This window comes from Gossypium hirsutum, chromosome D05 (assembly GCF_007990345.1).
Source record: "Gossypium hirsutum isolate 1008001.06 chromosome D05, Gossypium_hirsutum_v2.1, whole genome shotgun sequence".
Lineage (NCBI taxonomy): Eukaryota > Viridiplantae > Streptophyta > Magnoliopsida > Malvales > Malvaceae > Gossypium > Gossypium hirsutum.
Window position 1 is genome coordinate 23074532 of NC_053441.1, and position 14866 is coordinate 23089397.

Here is a 14866-nt window from a genome sequence, read left to right on the forward strand (position 1 = left end):
GCCCCACTCTGTGTTTTGCTATAAACTACATCCCGGTTGTTAAATGGTCTTTTCATGCTTAAACTTTCACATTGCCTTGCATTTTCATTCAACCTCTCTATCTATGTTTACCCACTAAGTTTACACATTAATTAATGGCTCATATTATGTGTAATAGCCAATAGGATGTTGAATGAGAGATCTCATTGACTTGGTTTCAGTGATCCTAAATCCCCCACGTCTTTGGGAATTTATTTCTTGCCGTACCATGAATGTATATAATAAATTAATTAAGGGTCTGATTAATGAATTCACACACACGTACATACATAAAAATTAAATAAAATTTTTAATTTTTCTATATATGTTTATATTATATGAAACAAGTCATCTTAAAATCGTTTCCCTTTTTATTTACTTGCATAAGTGAAAAATGTTTTGTGGGTTTGTTTTGAAATTTATCATTAACTATTATTATAATTGCTACATGTTGTTTTACCTTTTCTTATATTTTTTTCAAAAAAAAACCTATAGTTTGCTTTATTATATAATTCCAATTTTTTATATTATTTAAAAATTAATTAAAAAATAAACACGTAAATTAACATGCATTGCATCTAACATTAGAAACTAGTATATATAAAATCAAGAGCGATAAACTCTGATTCCATCATGGATCTTGTGATACATGTTTGCTTGGAGGATTCCCAATACACTATAGCTCTAGCAAACGTAAAAACATATCCTCATGGGGATATTATATCTTTACTATCGAATGTTCAATTTACATCACTCTAGCGCTCTTATACTGCAAGGTATCTTGTATAGTAGAGTTCATTATTTATCGTGTACCTCAAATATTTGAGTACCCTTCTTATTTCTTTCTATGATTCTATCTGAAATTATTAGTAAATTTACTCAGAGTGTTGTGCAATTCATAATGTGCACATTAAGCTTCCTAGAATATTGCAATTAGTGTATTTCTTCACCTTTATTATTTGATAGATGTACTAAGTCCATCAATATTTTGCAATACTATTGTGATCTTCACAAAAATTTCGAAGAAGTTTTTTCAACATGATGAGATTGAGACAACACAAGTCCATCAAGTATCTTCAAAACGTGCAACATCTGGCATTTGCAACACCCAAGTCTTTCATGTCAAAACTTTTTAATTAATATGTTCTTTCTAGACTTGATCATGTTATAAGCTATACAATGACCTAATAAATTTACACACCTTATTTTTTTTCCTTTTATAATAAACACGTCGGATTTGTTGTATGTAAACCTCTTAATCAAGGTTACCATTTAGGAAAATTGGGTTTATATCCATTTGATGTATTTCTAACGTTATAACTGCAATCAGGGGCGAAGCCAAAGGGGGTTGGCAGCCCCCTAAAAAAATAAAAATTTTCACCTTTAGTCCTTTTATAATTTTAAAAATTTTAAATTAGTATATGATAAAATTACACTTTGGCCTCCCAAGAATGAAAAAAAATTGATTTAATCTTTTAAAAATTATAAAAATATTATAAAAATGGTGAAATTTAACTTTTGCTATCATGAAAATATAAACTTTATTTCGACCCCCCTCAAAAAAATTTCTGGCTCCGCCCCTGATTGCAATGGTTTTTAATGTCCATAAATGTGTGGTGAATACAAAAGAGAAATTTATGAAAATCAAACCTTAAAATTGTTGGTATGTGGAAATAAAAAATAAACTTACGAGAAATTAATAAATGTTTCAATGTGTGTAATCATTTCTCTTTTTTTTTTTAAGTTTTATTCGCCTCACCTATATTTTAATGTGCAAAAAAGTTAAAATCAAATAAACCTCGAGAATACAATGAAAGTACAATGATTAAATGTGTTTTGCAATGAGCACTAAATGGTGTACAGCAATATCTTTATAGAATAATCTACTAATATTAGAATGAAAAAAAAATGAACTTTGTTTTTGAATTCTTTGGAGTCGTTTGTGGTATGTCATGCAAATAAAATTTGTATTCTATTTATAGAAATTTCCGTATCTTTTCATAGAGACATAATTAACCAATAGATGCTTATTTGGATATTCACATCCATTTACAATCACATAATTAATCATTTGATATTACTTGAATAAGATAATAACTTTTTGTACAAACACATAACTCATCACTTTGGATTAATAACCAAATGTTACGTACTTACAACTTTTTCATTTGTAATTATTCAAATATATTGAAAATATAAATAAAAAAATTTAAAAGAAAAGTTTAAAAAAGAAATTTTGGGGGTAGTGCTCATAATTGTATAGTAGTGCTATGGTGGTATCTTTCAAACACTGTTTTTTGCTTTTAGATTTAACAAAATTAATGATGAGACTAATAATGCACCATGAACAATAAATCTGAATCATGAATTTGTCGACTTTCACCACTTTATTTCCTTTTCATGATCCACAGTTTAAAAAGAGCACAGTTCTATTTTGAAATATATGAAGATAAAAGCATAGTTTTATCATTCTGCTTTACAATTTAAAAATATATATCAAAAGTTGTATACATACATAAATCAGTTTCATTTATATGACTCGTGCATTGTAATATAGAGAAATGCATAATCCAAACCTTTTTCTTTTCTATATTTAAATAAATTAAATAAATATATATTATGAATTCATTATAGTTCTCGTCATACTATACGTCGATAATGAAAGTAGGAATGATCGCAAAGCAGTAAAAAAGAAAAACAAGAATGCACAGTTTTACATGGAAAATTCTTATCGGGAAAAACCACGGGCAGAAGAGGAGAAATTCACTAATGTAGAAAACACAACGATACAAGAGGTTCGACTCTCGATCTTCCACTCCCACATATCCCCAGTTTTACCTCGAACTTTTCAAGTCGAGATTCAAATCACACAGCTCTAATGGTTCTAGCTAAATATCAAAATTTGTAATTGATCTAAAAAAAAATCTAAAGATATATATGAAAATGGAAGAAAATAATTGACTATGTATAAAAAAGAACCCAAACATATATATTATTATAACCAAATAACAGGGACAAATGGATATGCATGATTTTGAAATTATAAAGGGTGTAAGACAAACTAGATTTAATGAATAAAATTTAAATTTATATCTGGCCATCTGTATCAAATTTGACTTATAAAAATTAAATTTTATTCAAAAAAGATATGATAAATAAAACTATGCATATCGTTGTAACAGGAGTCACGCAAGAGTTCATATTATTATTAGCACACCTTATAGATAAGATAACCCTATACCTATTCTGTTTTACCCTCAAGATGTTGCTTATTTTCCTATCCTGCAAATTTTTACATAGCGTATCCAAACAAGAGAAAGGTACAATGTCAACTTGAGTCCTTAGTATTTATATTTTTTAATCAATTTGATCTTTATATTTTTTTTAAGTTAAATTTGACCCTCAACCTTTTAAAATGACTTGAATTTGACTATCAATTTTTTAGAAAGAGTCAAATTATTTTTAATAGAAATACGTACTAAAACATTAATTTTTTTTAGTGAATTATACTTCATGCTATTTTCTATGAATTTTTGTTTTATTTTTTTAATAATTTTTAGACCATTTGTTGACATAACATATAAAACAAAAAGTGACATGTCAACATAATATACACGTGTACTACCACATTGATTGCAATGCTTTAGTCATAATTTTTGTTTTTAAAAAAGTGATTTAATTTTTTCAAAAGGCTGATAAATAAAAAGTAGTTAAAAAAAAGCTGGAGAAATGTTATTGTTGGTAGTCTCCCTAATTTCTTCCTCATGGTAACATGTCTATCAAACACCTGGGGCCAATGCTCTTTCTTTCTTGCTCAATTTGGGCTTTTTTAGTGCTCTCATTGGCTCTTTTGGGGCCATCTGATTTGTCAAAATATATGTTCTCTAGACAAAATTCTTATAATTTAAAATATATAGACGGAGGTGAGTGCTGTTTTGCTAGGTTGTAATTTAAACAAAAATTAAACATGTTATTTGTAATTTAACAATTAACACCATGTACATCAATTATGTGAATTAAAATTTTAATATTATATAAATATAAAAAAGGAAAGTGAGATACAAAGTAAAGAGCATTAAAAAATATGTATCTACCATTTCTAGAAAAGAGAAAAAAGAGATAACAAATAGATATAATTTTACTTTTAAAAAAATTAAATTATTGTTACTCATAATTTTATGACACGATGTTTTTATTTTTTTGATTTCTAAATGTATAATTGGGGAAGGGGATGGGGTCATTTTGGGATCGGATCCAAGCTCTCATATCTATAACATAATGCTCTTGTCATCGTACCAAGAGATTGTTGGCATCTATTACTATATTTAAACTCAAAATCTAGAAAAATATCTATACGTTGTGGGACTTGAACATAAAATACAATTATTTTCAAATTTTCAAATTTATCAATTCAAACAATTATATAATTTTTTTATAAAGATATGTTTATATCAAGTGTGTAAATTAATCTAGTTTGATTTTATACACTTCTTTAATTGATTAGAGAAACCATTAATTTATAAAATTTATATTTAAGAATTTCTTTTTTATGTTATAAGAATAAGTACAACAGTAACTATAAATAGGAATAATATATGTTTGAATAATTGTAATTAGAATAAAGGGTTAGCACAATAGATTGATAACATGGATCTATACCATGAAGTGAATAGTTTTTTTAAAAGGTGCGGTATAATATTTCCTTGAGAAATAATTACATTGAGTGGGAATTGGGAAAAAATGTGAATAATTTTTTTAACGGTGAGAAATTATAGTGGGTAATTCAGTTTTCTAAAATATAGTCTAATTAAGAATTTGAAATTTAATTGGGCTAGGAGAGTGAATAATTTTAAAAAAAAAACAAATAAATGAATTTTATAAAATTTTAAAATGATATAATAATCTTTATATTTTTAATTTAATAGATTTGATTTTTTAGTAGTTTTTTCTTTACATTATCTGAATCAATATTTTAAAATCAAAGAATAATTAAATAAATAAGGAATTTAAAATATAATCTAAAAAAATTATAAACTGATTCAATTAGTTTGATATGGTCAACTTTTTATTTCATTTTTCATTTTTTAGTGATTCCAAGTGATTTACTCTTAAGCTAATTCAATTTTTAATTTCTCCAAACTGATGTCTAACAACATTGCCCTAAACTTGAAGCTACCAACACGACTTCCAACATTAGTTGGTTTGTATTTTAGAAGAAAAAACAAAAGAATTAGATGCAAATAAAGCCCAAGGTATATTCCAAACACATTACAAAAGAAAAAAGAAAAGGGCGAAAAAGCCTTATAATCATTTACCATTTAGCTTTAATATTTATTATTATTATTATTATTATTTTGCTTTTAAATTAGGGTCATTGATACCTCAAACACATGCTTTCATGTTCTAATTATACTTAAAACTGAACATAAACGGCTGCTGCAACCATACATATGTTACGCTAATAATTTAAGTGAGTTGGGGCACATGGCTTTGTAATTGGTGATTGCTTCCATTTTAATCTTCTTCTTCTTCTTTTTTTTTTTTAATAATTTCATTATAGGTGACACAATATTTAAAATTACCAATGCTCTTTTCTCAATACATACAAAGGAGGATAATACTCTTCAACATACTCGAATTTACGTCCTTTCACATTGACAACAATATATATATTAATCGAACTAAAATTTAATTGACTATAAATACGAAGAGTTTTAAGAGTAAATAAATAAATAAGAAGAGTGTTTTTGACAAAACAAACATTATAAATAGAAAAAACAACAGAAGCAATAGGATAACTATTGTAGCTGTCATAATTGTTTGAAAAGTCATTGTAAGCATTTTATTTTTAGCCCATGCTGATGAGTCACATTCAAGTGATTGCCTCATTACCTTTTATTTTTTATTTATTTAAAAAGAAAGAAAGAAAGAAAGATTAAAAGATACATATTGCACTGGATGGTTGCTTTTTACAGCAGTCGCCAACTAGTAGCAAGTGGATATGTTTATACCTTGTTCCTTTATATCTATATTTATAGTTTTTATATAATTTAACAATTTTTATTATATTTTCTATTAAATTATTAGACATGTAGGACGAAAATTGTCAACTTGTAAAAAAGAAGAGAGAGAAAAAAAATGAGAATCAAAGAAGGTGGATGGGTTTGGGGGTGAGCTGGTGGGGAGATAAATGTAGAGATGAAACCACATGGTAGACAGCATATATATATAAGTGTACATAATTCACATGATATGCCCACCCCATCATCCCCATGTGAAAGTAAAACCTTTTTGTCTCTATGTTTATTGTAACTTTTCTTTATGGTCCACCAAATATGTATTTATTTACACCCTATACACAATATATACATATAATGTATGTGTGTGTATGCATGTATGGATATAAACAAAAGTCAGCTGGTCACCCTCACTATTTCCTCATTTAATGTCTCCACACACATGCTTTTTCATTTTCTTTTATAAAAATGATCTTCATCCCAACAAATTACAACTTCGAACCTCTATCTGAAAATATATACATATTCAAAAGATTTGGGACAGAGAATTAATACAAATATGAGTAGAGTAGTAAATTAATCGAGCTTCAATGGATTTGTTTATTTATTTTTCATTGTATTTGTTCATAAATATTAAATGAATTATTGGCGATCCGAAAATTTTAATTTTAATACAAAATTTTAAGCTTCAACCTTATTTTTATGTTTGTTCATAAATATATATACTTGTTTATGGAATTACTTTTATGTTTGTTCATAAACGTAAATGAATTACTTATACATTATCTATAAATTCATTTTGTTGAATAAATGTATTTCAAAATGTTGATAAAATTTTTTTTATTTCATTGCAAATAAAATAAAAAAATAAACCCAAAAGTAGAAAAAATCACACTGTATTTTTTATTATTAAATTTATTTAGAAATTTTTTAAGGATTTTTTTTGAGTTTTATATTAAAAATTGTATTAGTAATAAATAAAAATAAAAGAAGGCGAGAGAGAAATTGAAGTTTGAAGCATCTCAAGCCGTAAATAATGCAAGTGGGTTGATGAACAGTAGGGGAGAAACTATCGGGCAAATTACATATAAAAGCTCTTTTTTAGAAAAAATTACCGGAATGGCCCAATTTCCCAAAAGCGCGTCCACGTCAGCGCGATGTCAGGGGACGTGGCAGGAAAACGCATCCCTAAGGAAGGGTTTTGCCTACGTGGACAGAAATCACTCCCTCAAGGATGCGTTTTCCTGCCACATAAGCGCCTCATTGGGGACGCGTTTTGCCCACGCGTGAACAGTAGCAATGGCTGCTTTTTTTACCATTGGTGACCCCCACAACGGTAAAAATATATATATATAAATCCCCCTTTCATTTTTTTTCACAACTAAATCCTTTCTCTCAATTTCTCTCTAATATTCTCTCAAACTCCTCTCAAATTTCTATTTAAAAGAGCTTTAATTTTTTAATTATTTTTTAAAAGTTTTAAATTTTATTTTTTGAATTTTTTTTAAATCGTAAAAATTTGTACCAATTTAGCAATGGCCGAAGAATTGATTCGTCTTGATGACAAGCACATATCCATCGAACAAATGAAAATAGTAAGTGTTAAATTTGATTTTTAAATATTATTTAAGGTTTTTTTTTATTTATGCAATTTTAAATTATTATTTTATTATTTGTTATAAAAGTTTGTAGATCGGATATTGCAATGCTATATCCGTAATATGCATGGTCCTCCATCACCGTTGGTAGAGAATTACCTGCGGGAGGCAGGTTTTTGGCACGTGGTGATCTGCGGGAGGCAGGTTTTTGGCACGTGGCGACGGTAGGCTGGGGATGCAAGTTGGACCCGAAACTTATCAGTGCGTTGGTTGAGATGTGGAGAGCCGAGACGCACACATTCCATCTTCCATGTGAAGAGTGCACTATCACTTTGGAAGATGTCAATTTGCAATTGGGATTGCCGGTGGACGGATACGCAGTCACCGGGTCTGTTCAATCTGGTGATTGAGGAGCAGTATGCTTTGAGCTTTTGGGCGTTATTCCGAAGAATATTAACGGAGGTCGGATCAAGATAGGCTGGTTACGAGACACATTCTCGGATCCGGATGATGATTCAACCGAACTAGAAAGAATCTAATATGCTTGAGCATACATTCTTCAGATAATTGGAGGTTATCTGATGCCGGACTTGTCACGGAACCTCGTACATCTAAGATGGCTGCTGAAACTCGTTGATTTTCGAGCAGCTGGTGAATTTAGTTGGGGGTCTACCGTGTTGGCAACATTGTACCGGGAGATGTGCGGGGCGACGCGACCGAATAAAGCGAAAATCAGAAGTTGCCTGTCACTACTGCAGTCATGGGCAGGGTTTCGCTTTCCATTTTTACGTCCTCAAGTGGACCACCTGTATACATTCCCACTCATAACGAGGTAAATTTTATATTAGATTTTACAATTATTATGTAGATTTAAAATATAATCGAATGCTAAAAATTTATTTAATTAGGTGGAACCATCCGGCAAGTTATGCTCGATTACCTACCTCTCTTGAGTTAGCGTGCGTGCCAGAATACAAGCCATGGTTTAGGACCCATGACAAGCCGTATTTACTGTCGGTAAAGAAGAGGCAGCGGTAATTGTGTGTCCAAAGGGAACGACGTGGCCTTTTAAATCCAAGAAGAAAGGACGACAACGCAAGCCCATCAACGAGGCCCAGACATTCACCCGACCCAGCAGTTCAACCGATGATACCCACAGCACAGCCTTTTCAGATGATGCCAGGTGCGTATCCTAGCCCTTTTATGTATCCTAACTCTTATATGTTTCCTTTTTCTAGTCCTATGGCAGGTTGGAGTCAATGGTCTGGTTCATCTCCATTTTCGATTACGCCGAGTGGACCGCCGATGTATAGGCCAGTGTGGCACGAAGGATCGCAAGAGAGGCCGTCAGGGAGCTCTTCTTTTTACCAAACCCGATTACCGTATGGGTTTCAAACAGCTTCGCTGTTGGTGATGCAAACATCTCCACAGTCACTATTCTATCAAGGTGGCTCATCGTCCCAACACCAACAACCAGATCCCCTACCGAAAGAACCAGAATCCCCGCCGGAGCAACCACAACCCTCGTCGGAAGCTGGACAAAGGAGGAATCCAGCACTTAACCGTTGACGACCGTCATATGGTACTGAATCCGGCGGGCACGGAGATTGATTTTTATTTGTACAAACATTTTGAATATTTTGATATTATTTGATGTAATAAAATAGAAATTCTTTTAAATAAAACAATATGTTGAATATTTCTATTTTATTTCATTTAATAAAATAAAACGTTGTTTTGAATAAAATAATTGTAATTTACTTTAATATTTTTAATAAAACAGATTTTCTTTTAAATAAGTCAATATTCTGAATATTTGTACCAATTTTTTATTTAAAAAATATAAATAATACAAAGTTTTTTACAATAACGTTCAACTATTGCGATTTGGGCATGATCGGCTTGTATGGCCTGGGTTCCTACACTATCCGCACAACTTCTGTTGACTGGCCCCACTAGCGAGATGAGTTTGCACCATTGCCTCCAAGCTACGAGCACATTTTATGTCAAACGAGTCATGTCACCGGATCAACAGAAGCACAAAATCGATACGTAATAGACAGAACTTTCATTGGCGTCGTTCCGAATATTTTACGCCTAATTCTTTTACGAAAATCTGTCAAATCTATGTTCTAGTTAAAAACCAATCGCACTGTATTCTCCGATAAAAAAACAACACCGTTCTCGGTGTGGCAAACCTCACCATCATAGTAAATAACAGCACTAATACGTTCACTCATCTTCACTTTCTATCCTTCTTAGCCTCTCTAAATTTTTTTTGCTGTAACTTATGCAATCTGAAATTATTTTTTCAGGAGCTACTGTAGCAAAAGTGCGTCCACGTGGGAGCTTCTTTAAATTAACAAATAATTTAATTACGTAACCCTAAACCCCAAATCCTGATTTATTTGAGTTTTTACTTAAAAATCCTAAACACTAAACCCTAATCTAATTTTATAAAAATTTATAATTAATTTACTCAAGTAACCCTGAACCCTAATTTATTTGATTTTTCCTTAAAAACCCTTAACTATAAACCCTAATTTGATTTTTTAAAAAATGAATTAAATTACTTAAGTAACCTTAAACCCTAATTTAATTGATTTTTTCTTAAAAAACAATAAACACGAAACCTAATCCAATTTTGAAAAATTTATAATTAATTTAATTGACAAACCTTAAACCCTAATCCCTTATTTATTTAATTTTTCTCTAAAACTCTAAACTTAAAAACACCAAAACCCTAACCCTAACCTTAAACCAATAACCCAAAACCCTAATCGCAGGAGATACTGGCAAAACGCGTCCTTGAGGAAGCGTTTTGCCTACTTGGACATAAAGTGTGCCCTTAAGGGAGCAATTTCTGTTCACGTAGGCTAAGCGTTTCCTCAGGGATGCGTTTTCCTGCCACGTCCCCCGACATTGCGCTGACGTGGACACGCTTTCGGGGAAATAAGGCCATTCCGATTTACCGGGCCCATTTCGATAATTTTTTTAAAAAACGGGCTTTTATATGTAATTTGCCCGAAACTATCCCTTTCCAACCCAACTCGACACTTTCTTCTAATTTAGTCATTAGTGGATAAATATTAATATTTTACACTTTAAAATAGTACTGAAATATATTTTAATTTTTTTCATAAAAATAAATCACTTTGTCAATACATAAATTCAGAAAATATTTAGATTAAAATGTAGTTTAATTGTAATTAAATTGTAAAATTGTTTATCTATAAAAATAAATTATAGTTACTTATATTTTGACGCGAACGTTGCATTTTTGAATTAAACCATATATATATATATATTCATATCTAAAACTATAAAAGCATAAAATACAACTTTTTATTCATCCTACTCCTATCAAAATGAATAAAAATTAAATTAAATAAAAAAACATGTTTGTTAATTTCCAAAAATAGAAAATAAAATAGCTTTGACCCATTGAAATAGTTTGACCTTTAAATATAAACAAACAATAAAATTTCAAAGGAAGTCAGAGGTTTCTATATCATATATATTATAAGGTCTAAGATTAATGTTGATGTAGATAGTTTAAACTCACTACTTTTGATACTCTAAAATTTTAATTTAATTTAATTTTAAAATTAAAATTATGTTTAATATTTATTTAAAACAAAACACGTCTAAAGAAAAAAAATACAAATTAAAATAGTTCTACTTAAAACGGTTTACAAAGTTATTGAATTAAAAAACTATATTTGTTTTCTTAAGATTTATTTTTTAATTGTTGATAACTAACTTTTTATATTTTTTTATAAAATTCCTTAGGTGAAATTTGAAAATATTTAATTATAATTTTAAAGTTCTAAATTTGGGTTAGATTTTTTTTTTTACGCATAAAAGTTGTTATAAAAAACTTTTCATAAGGAGATATAAGTCAAAAAGTTGATGACCTTAAATTTATTTATTTTTAACTTTAAATTAGAATATATTTTTAATTACTTAATTATTGGATGATAAATGTAAATAATGATGTAAATAGATTGTTTTAATTATTAGAAAACTAATATTTATAATAACCATTCAAGATTATGGTTTTTATAATATATTCAATTGTACACATTGGAGAACATTATTCTAGATAATATAAGTATATAATAATTATTCTTAAAATAATTTAAATAAATAAAATTTAATAAATAATTAGATTATTAATTTAAGATATAATTCTTTTAGAACTTGCAGTCCATTATATACATTAATGTTTTCTTCAATATTTTCTTGTTTTGATGGACAAATACTTATAAATATATATATTGATATTTTCTAAGCCATGTATCAATACGAGTCACTCCTACTTACTGATACTTACTATGAGATCCAAATTTTAGGCAAAAAAGGCAACATGCCGACTCCAAAAACATACTAACATAAGTTCAAACCAATGCTACAAAAATTGACATACCAGAACGTATCTATAACAAGGGTCCAGCATGTAGAAAAATCAGTTTAGATACGCGCTTCTTTTCACAATGCAAATTTAAATTGGTTTTAAAATTGAGTTTTTGTGTTTTTTTATAACAATAAACTTTACACAATTATTACCTATGTTTTCGACTTAACGGCCCTAGCCGTTTCCCAATTTTCAACCAACATGATCTTATCAGTTATTATCGAACCCTCGATTTGTTTACGGAGTGGACTCTAATATCACATACCGATTCACACAATGAAAATTTCTATTTTTCTAGTGGAGAAATTTAAATCTCTTTATGGGCTAAAAACCTAACTTAAGTTCTCACGAAAATATAACTTATTTATGAATGATAAATCTCACTATTTCAGGTAGAGTTACTATGCTCAATACATGATATATTTTGACCTAACGCATAGTCCCTACTTATAAGGAAAAATCACAAGAGTTCTACTTGTGTAAGAGGAGACAAAATAATAATATTTTAATAAAAATACTCAATCCCACTGGACTGACTAGGGTGGGTGGCACACCCCTTTGGGAACCTAGGGATGCCACCCATCTTGTATTAAATGACTCATTGTGCTTATTCATATATTGAATACAATTATATGTATTATCTAGTCTTTAAACCAACCCATATAAATTTACTCAACACAATAATTAATTTTCTATTCCCCACATATTATTTACCTACTTAATTAAATTAATTAATTCAATTAAATTATTTTCTCAACTTAATTCTAATTTTATTAAAGTCATGACGACTTTACCATACTAGAATACTCATTAATTTAATTTTCATTTTGAACTTCAGTTATTTAATTATAATTAATTAAATAATAATTAAATTAAATTAAATGAATTATTAAGTCATCTCTTTCTGATGCGAGAAAATGCTGCTTCATGCAATTTATTTCTCTATTCGTCATTTTTATTTATTCAATGTATAGGTCCAAATGCAATTTGTATAGGACGGTGTTGAGTTAGTGAAGAGACCTAACTGGACATATATAATTATAACTTAAATAATTTATAATTAAGCTCTGGCTCTTTATCTATTAATTACAACATTATTTAATCATAGAGTCAATCCACTAAAAGTACCATGTTGAACTCTCTCTTATTATATATCATTACAAAAATAACTTATAGTTATGTTTGTCCGGTAGCCTTATCATTAGTGTGTTACTCTCATAAGATATTCTCTATCTTTTTGGGTTAAATTTATTCACCCAATATAATCTTATTTTATCTTATGGTAACCATTTGGATCCTTCTTTCATGAAAAAAGTCTATTACTAACAAATAGTAATAAAATCATTCGTCATTTTTTCCATCAACCATCCAATGCTAATGAGAGGCTACCATTTATTCTTTATTGAGTTATAAATTCCATTGTTGTAAGCAAAACTATGTCATATATAAATCGTATACTCAACGTAACAGCTTTCGACTCTATTATCAATTGAACTCAAGTTTTTAATATATCAAAGTATATGAGTTACATACACATAGTCAATTACTTACTTGGGATTAAGGTAAGTCACATTATAAACATCACAAGTGAGTACATCTATAAACGAATATAAGATAAATGAGTTTGGACAAAAAATTAGACCTGTTTAAAATAGGGGTCGAAATCGGGATCAAACATTCAAAGCTCAAGCTTGATGCTTGGCCCGAGCTCCTCTTCTAGTTTCTAATATATAACATTATGTAATTTATAACCCGTACAAAAATAAGATCTATAGTAATATACAATACTATAATATCAATATTAAAAATTGTTAAGATGTCTATATAAAATTTTACTATCATTTACAAAAATGGATGGGTTTGGACAAAATTTTAGTCCTATATTTTGAACCAGGCTGGACTTGGTCAAGTATAAAATTTGTTAATATCATCTTTTAAGTACAACTCGACCCATGAACACTTTGACCTCTACATTTGAATTTTACATTCCAACAAAATTAAATAAATAAGACAATGTAATATGTTGGAAGGGGCCTTGACTAACCGAGAATCCTACTTTTGGCTTTTTGAAAACTTATAAAATTTTAAATTAATATGTGGTAAAATTACATTTTAATTTTAAAATGATAAAAAATGATTTAATTTTTTAAAAAATATAAAAATTAATTGAAGGATGAAAATTTTTTCTTTTAACTTACTATTATTTACATTCTCGTAATTTTAGTACAAAATATAATCTTTAAAAATAAAGTAAACCTCTGTTGGTAATAAATAAAAAGAAAAAGAAAAAAAGGCTGAATTTTTATGGTAATTGTCAAACTAACATTTTCCTTTTTGGCGAAATTGGTTAACCTAACTTCAAAATCTAGTTTACCTAGAAAGAAAAAGAAAAATGATGTGATTTACCATTAATGAAAATTTTAGATTCTACAAACAAACACGTATTCATTAACTTTGAAAACAATTAAAAATTTAAGTTTAAACGTAGATTTTTAAAAAATAACATATATTAATAAAATTAAAATAAAGCTTTTTGGTATGAATCCAAACTTCAAATCTATGCTAATTGGAAAGACCAAAGTAGTGTTAAATCATTTAACTTAATTAGAGATTTTATTAATATTGTTTACTTAAATATATTAAATTACAAAAGAGTCCTTTTGTGTTTACTTCGTCATGTGAATGTTAAACTCTGATTATTCGTGCATTGAATGCCGTATTGATTGAATGGGCCCCAACCTAATTCTCTTTTTAACCTCTACCAATAATTGAGTTACTGAATTTGATGGCAATGCATAGTTTATGTAATTTTAAAA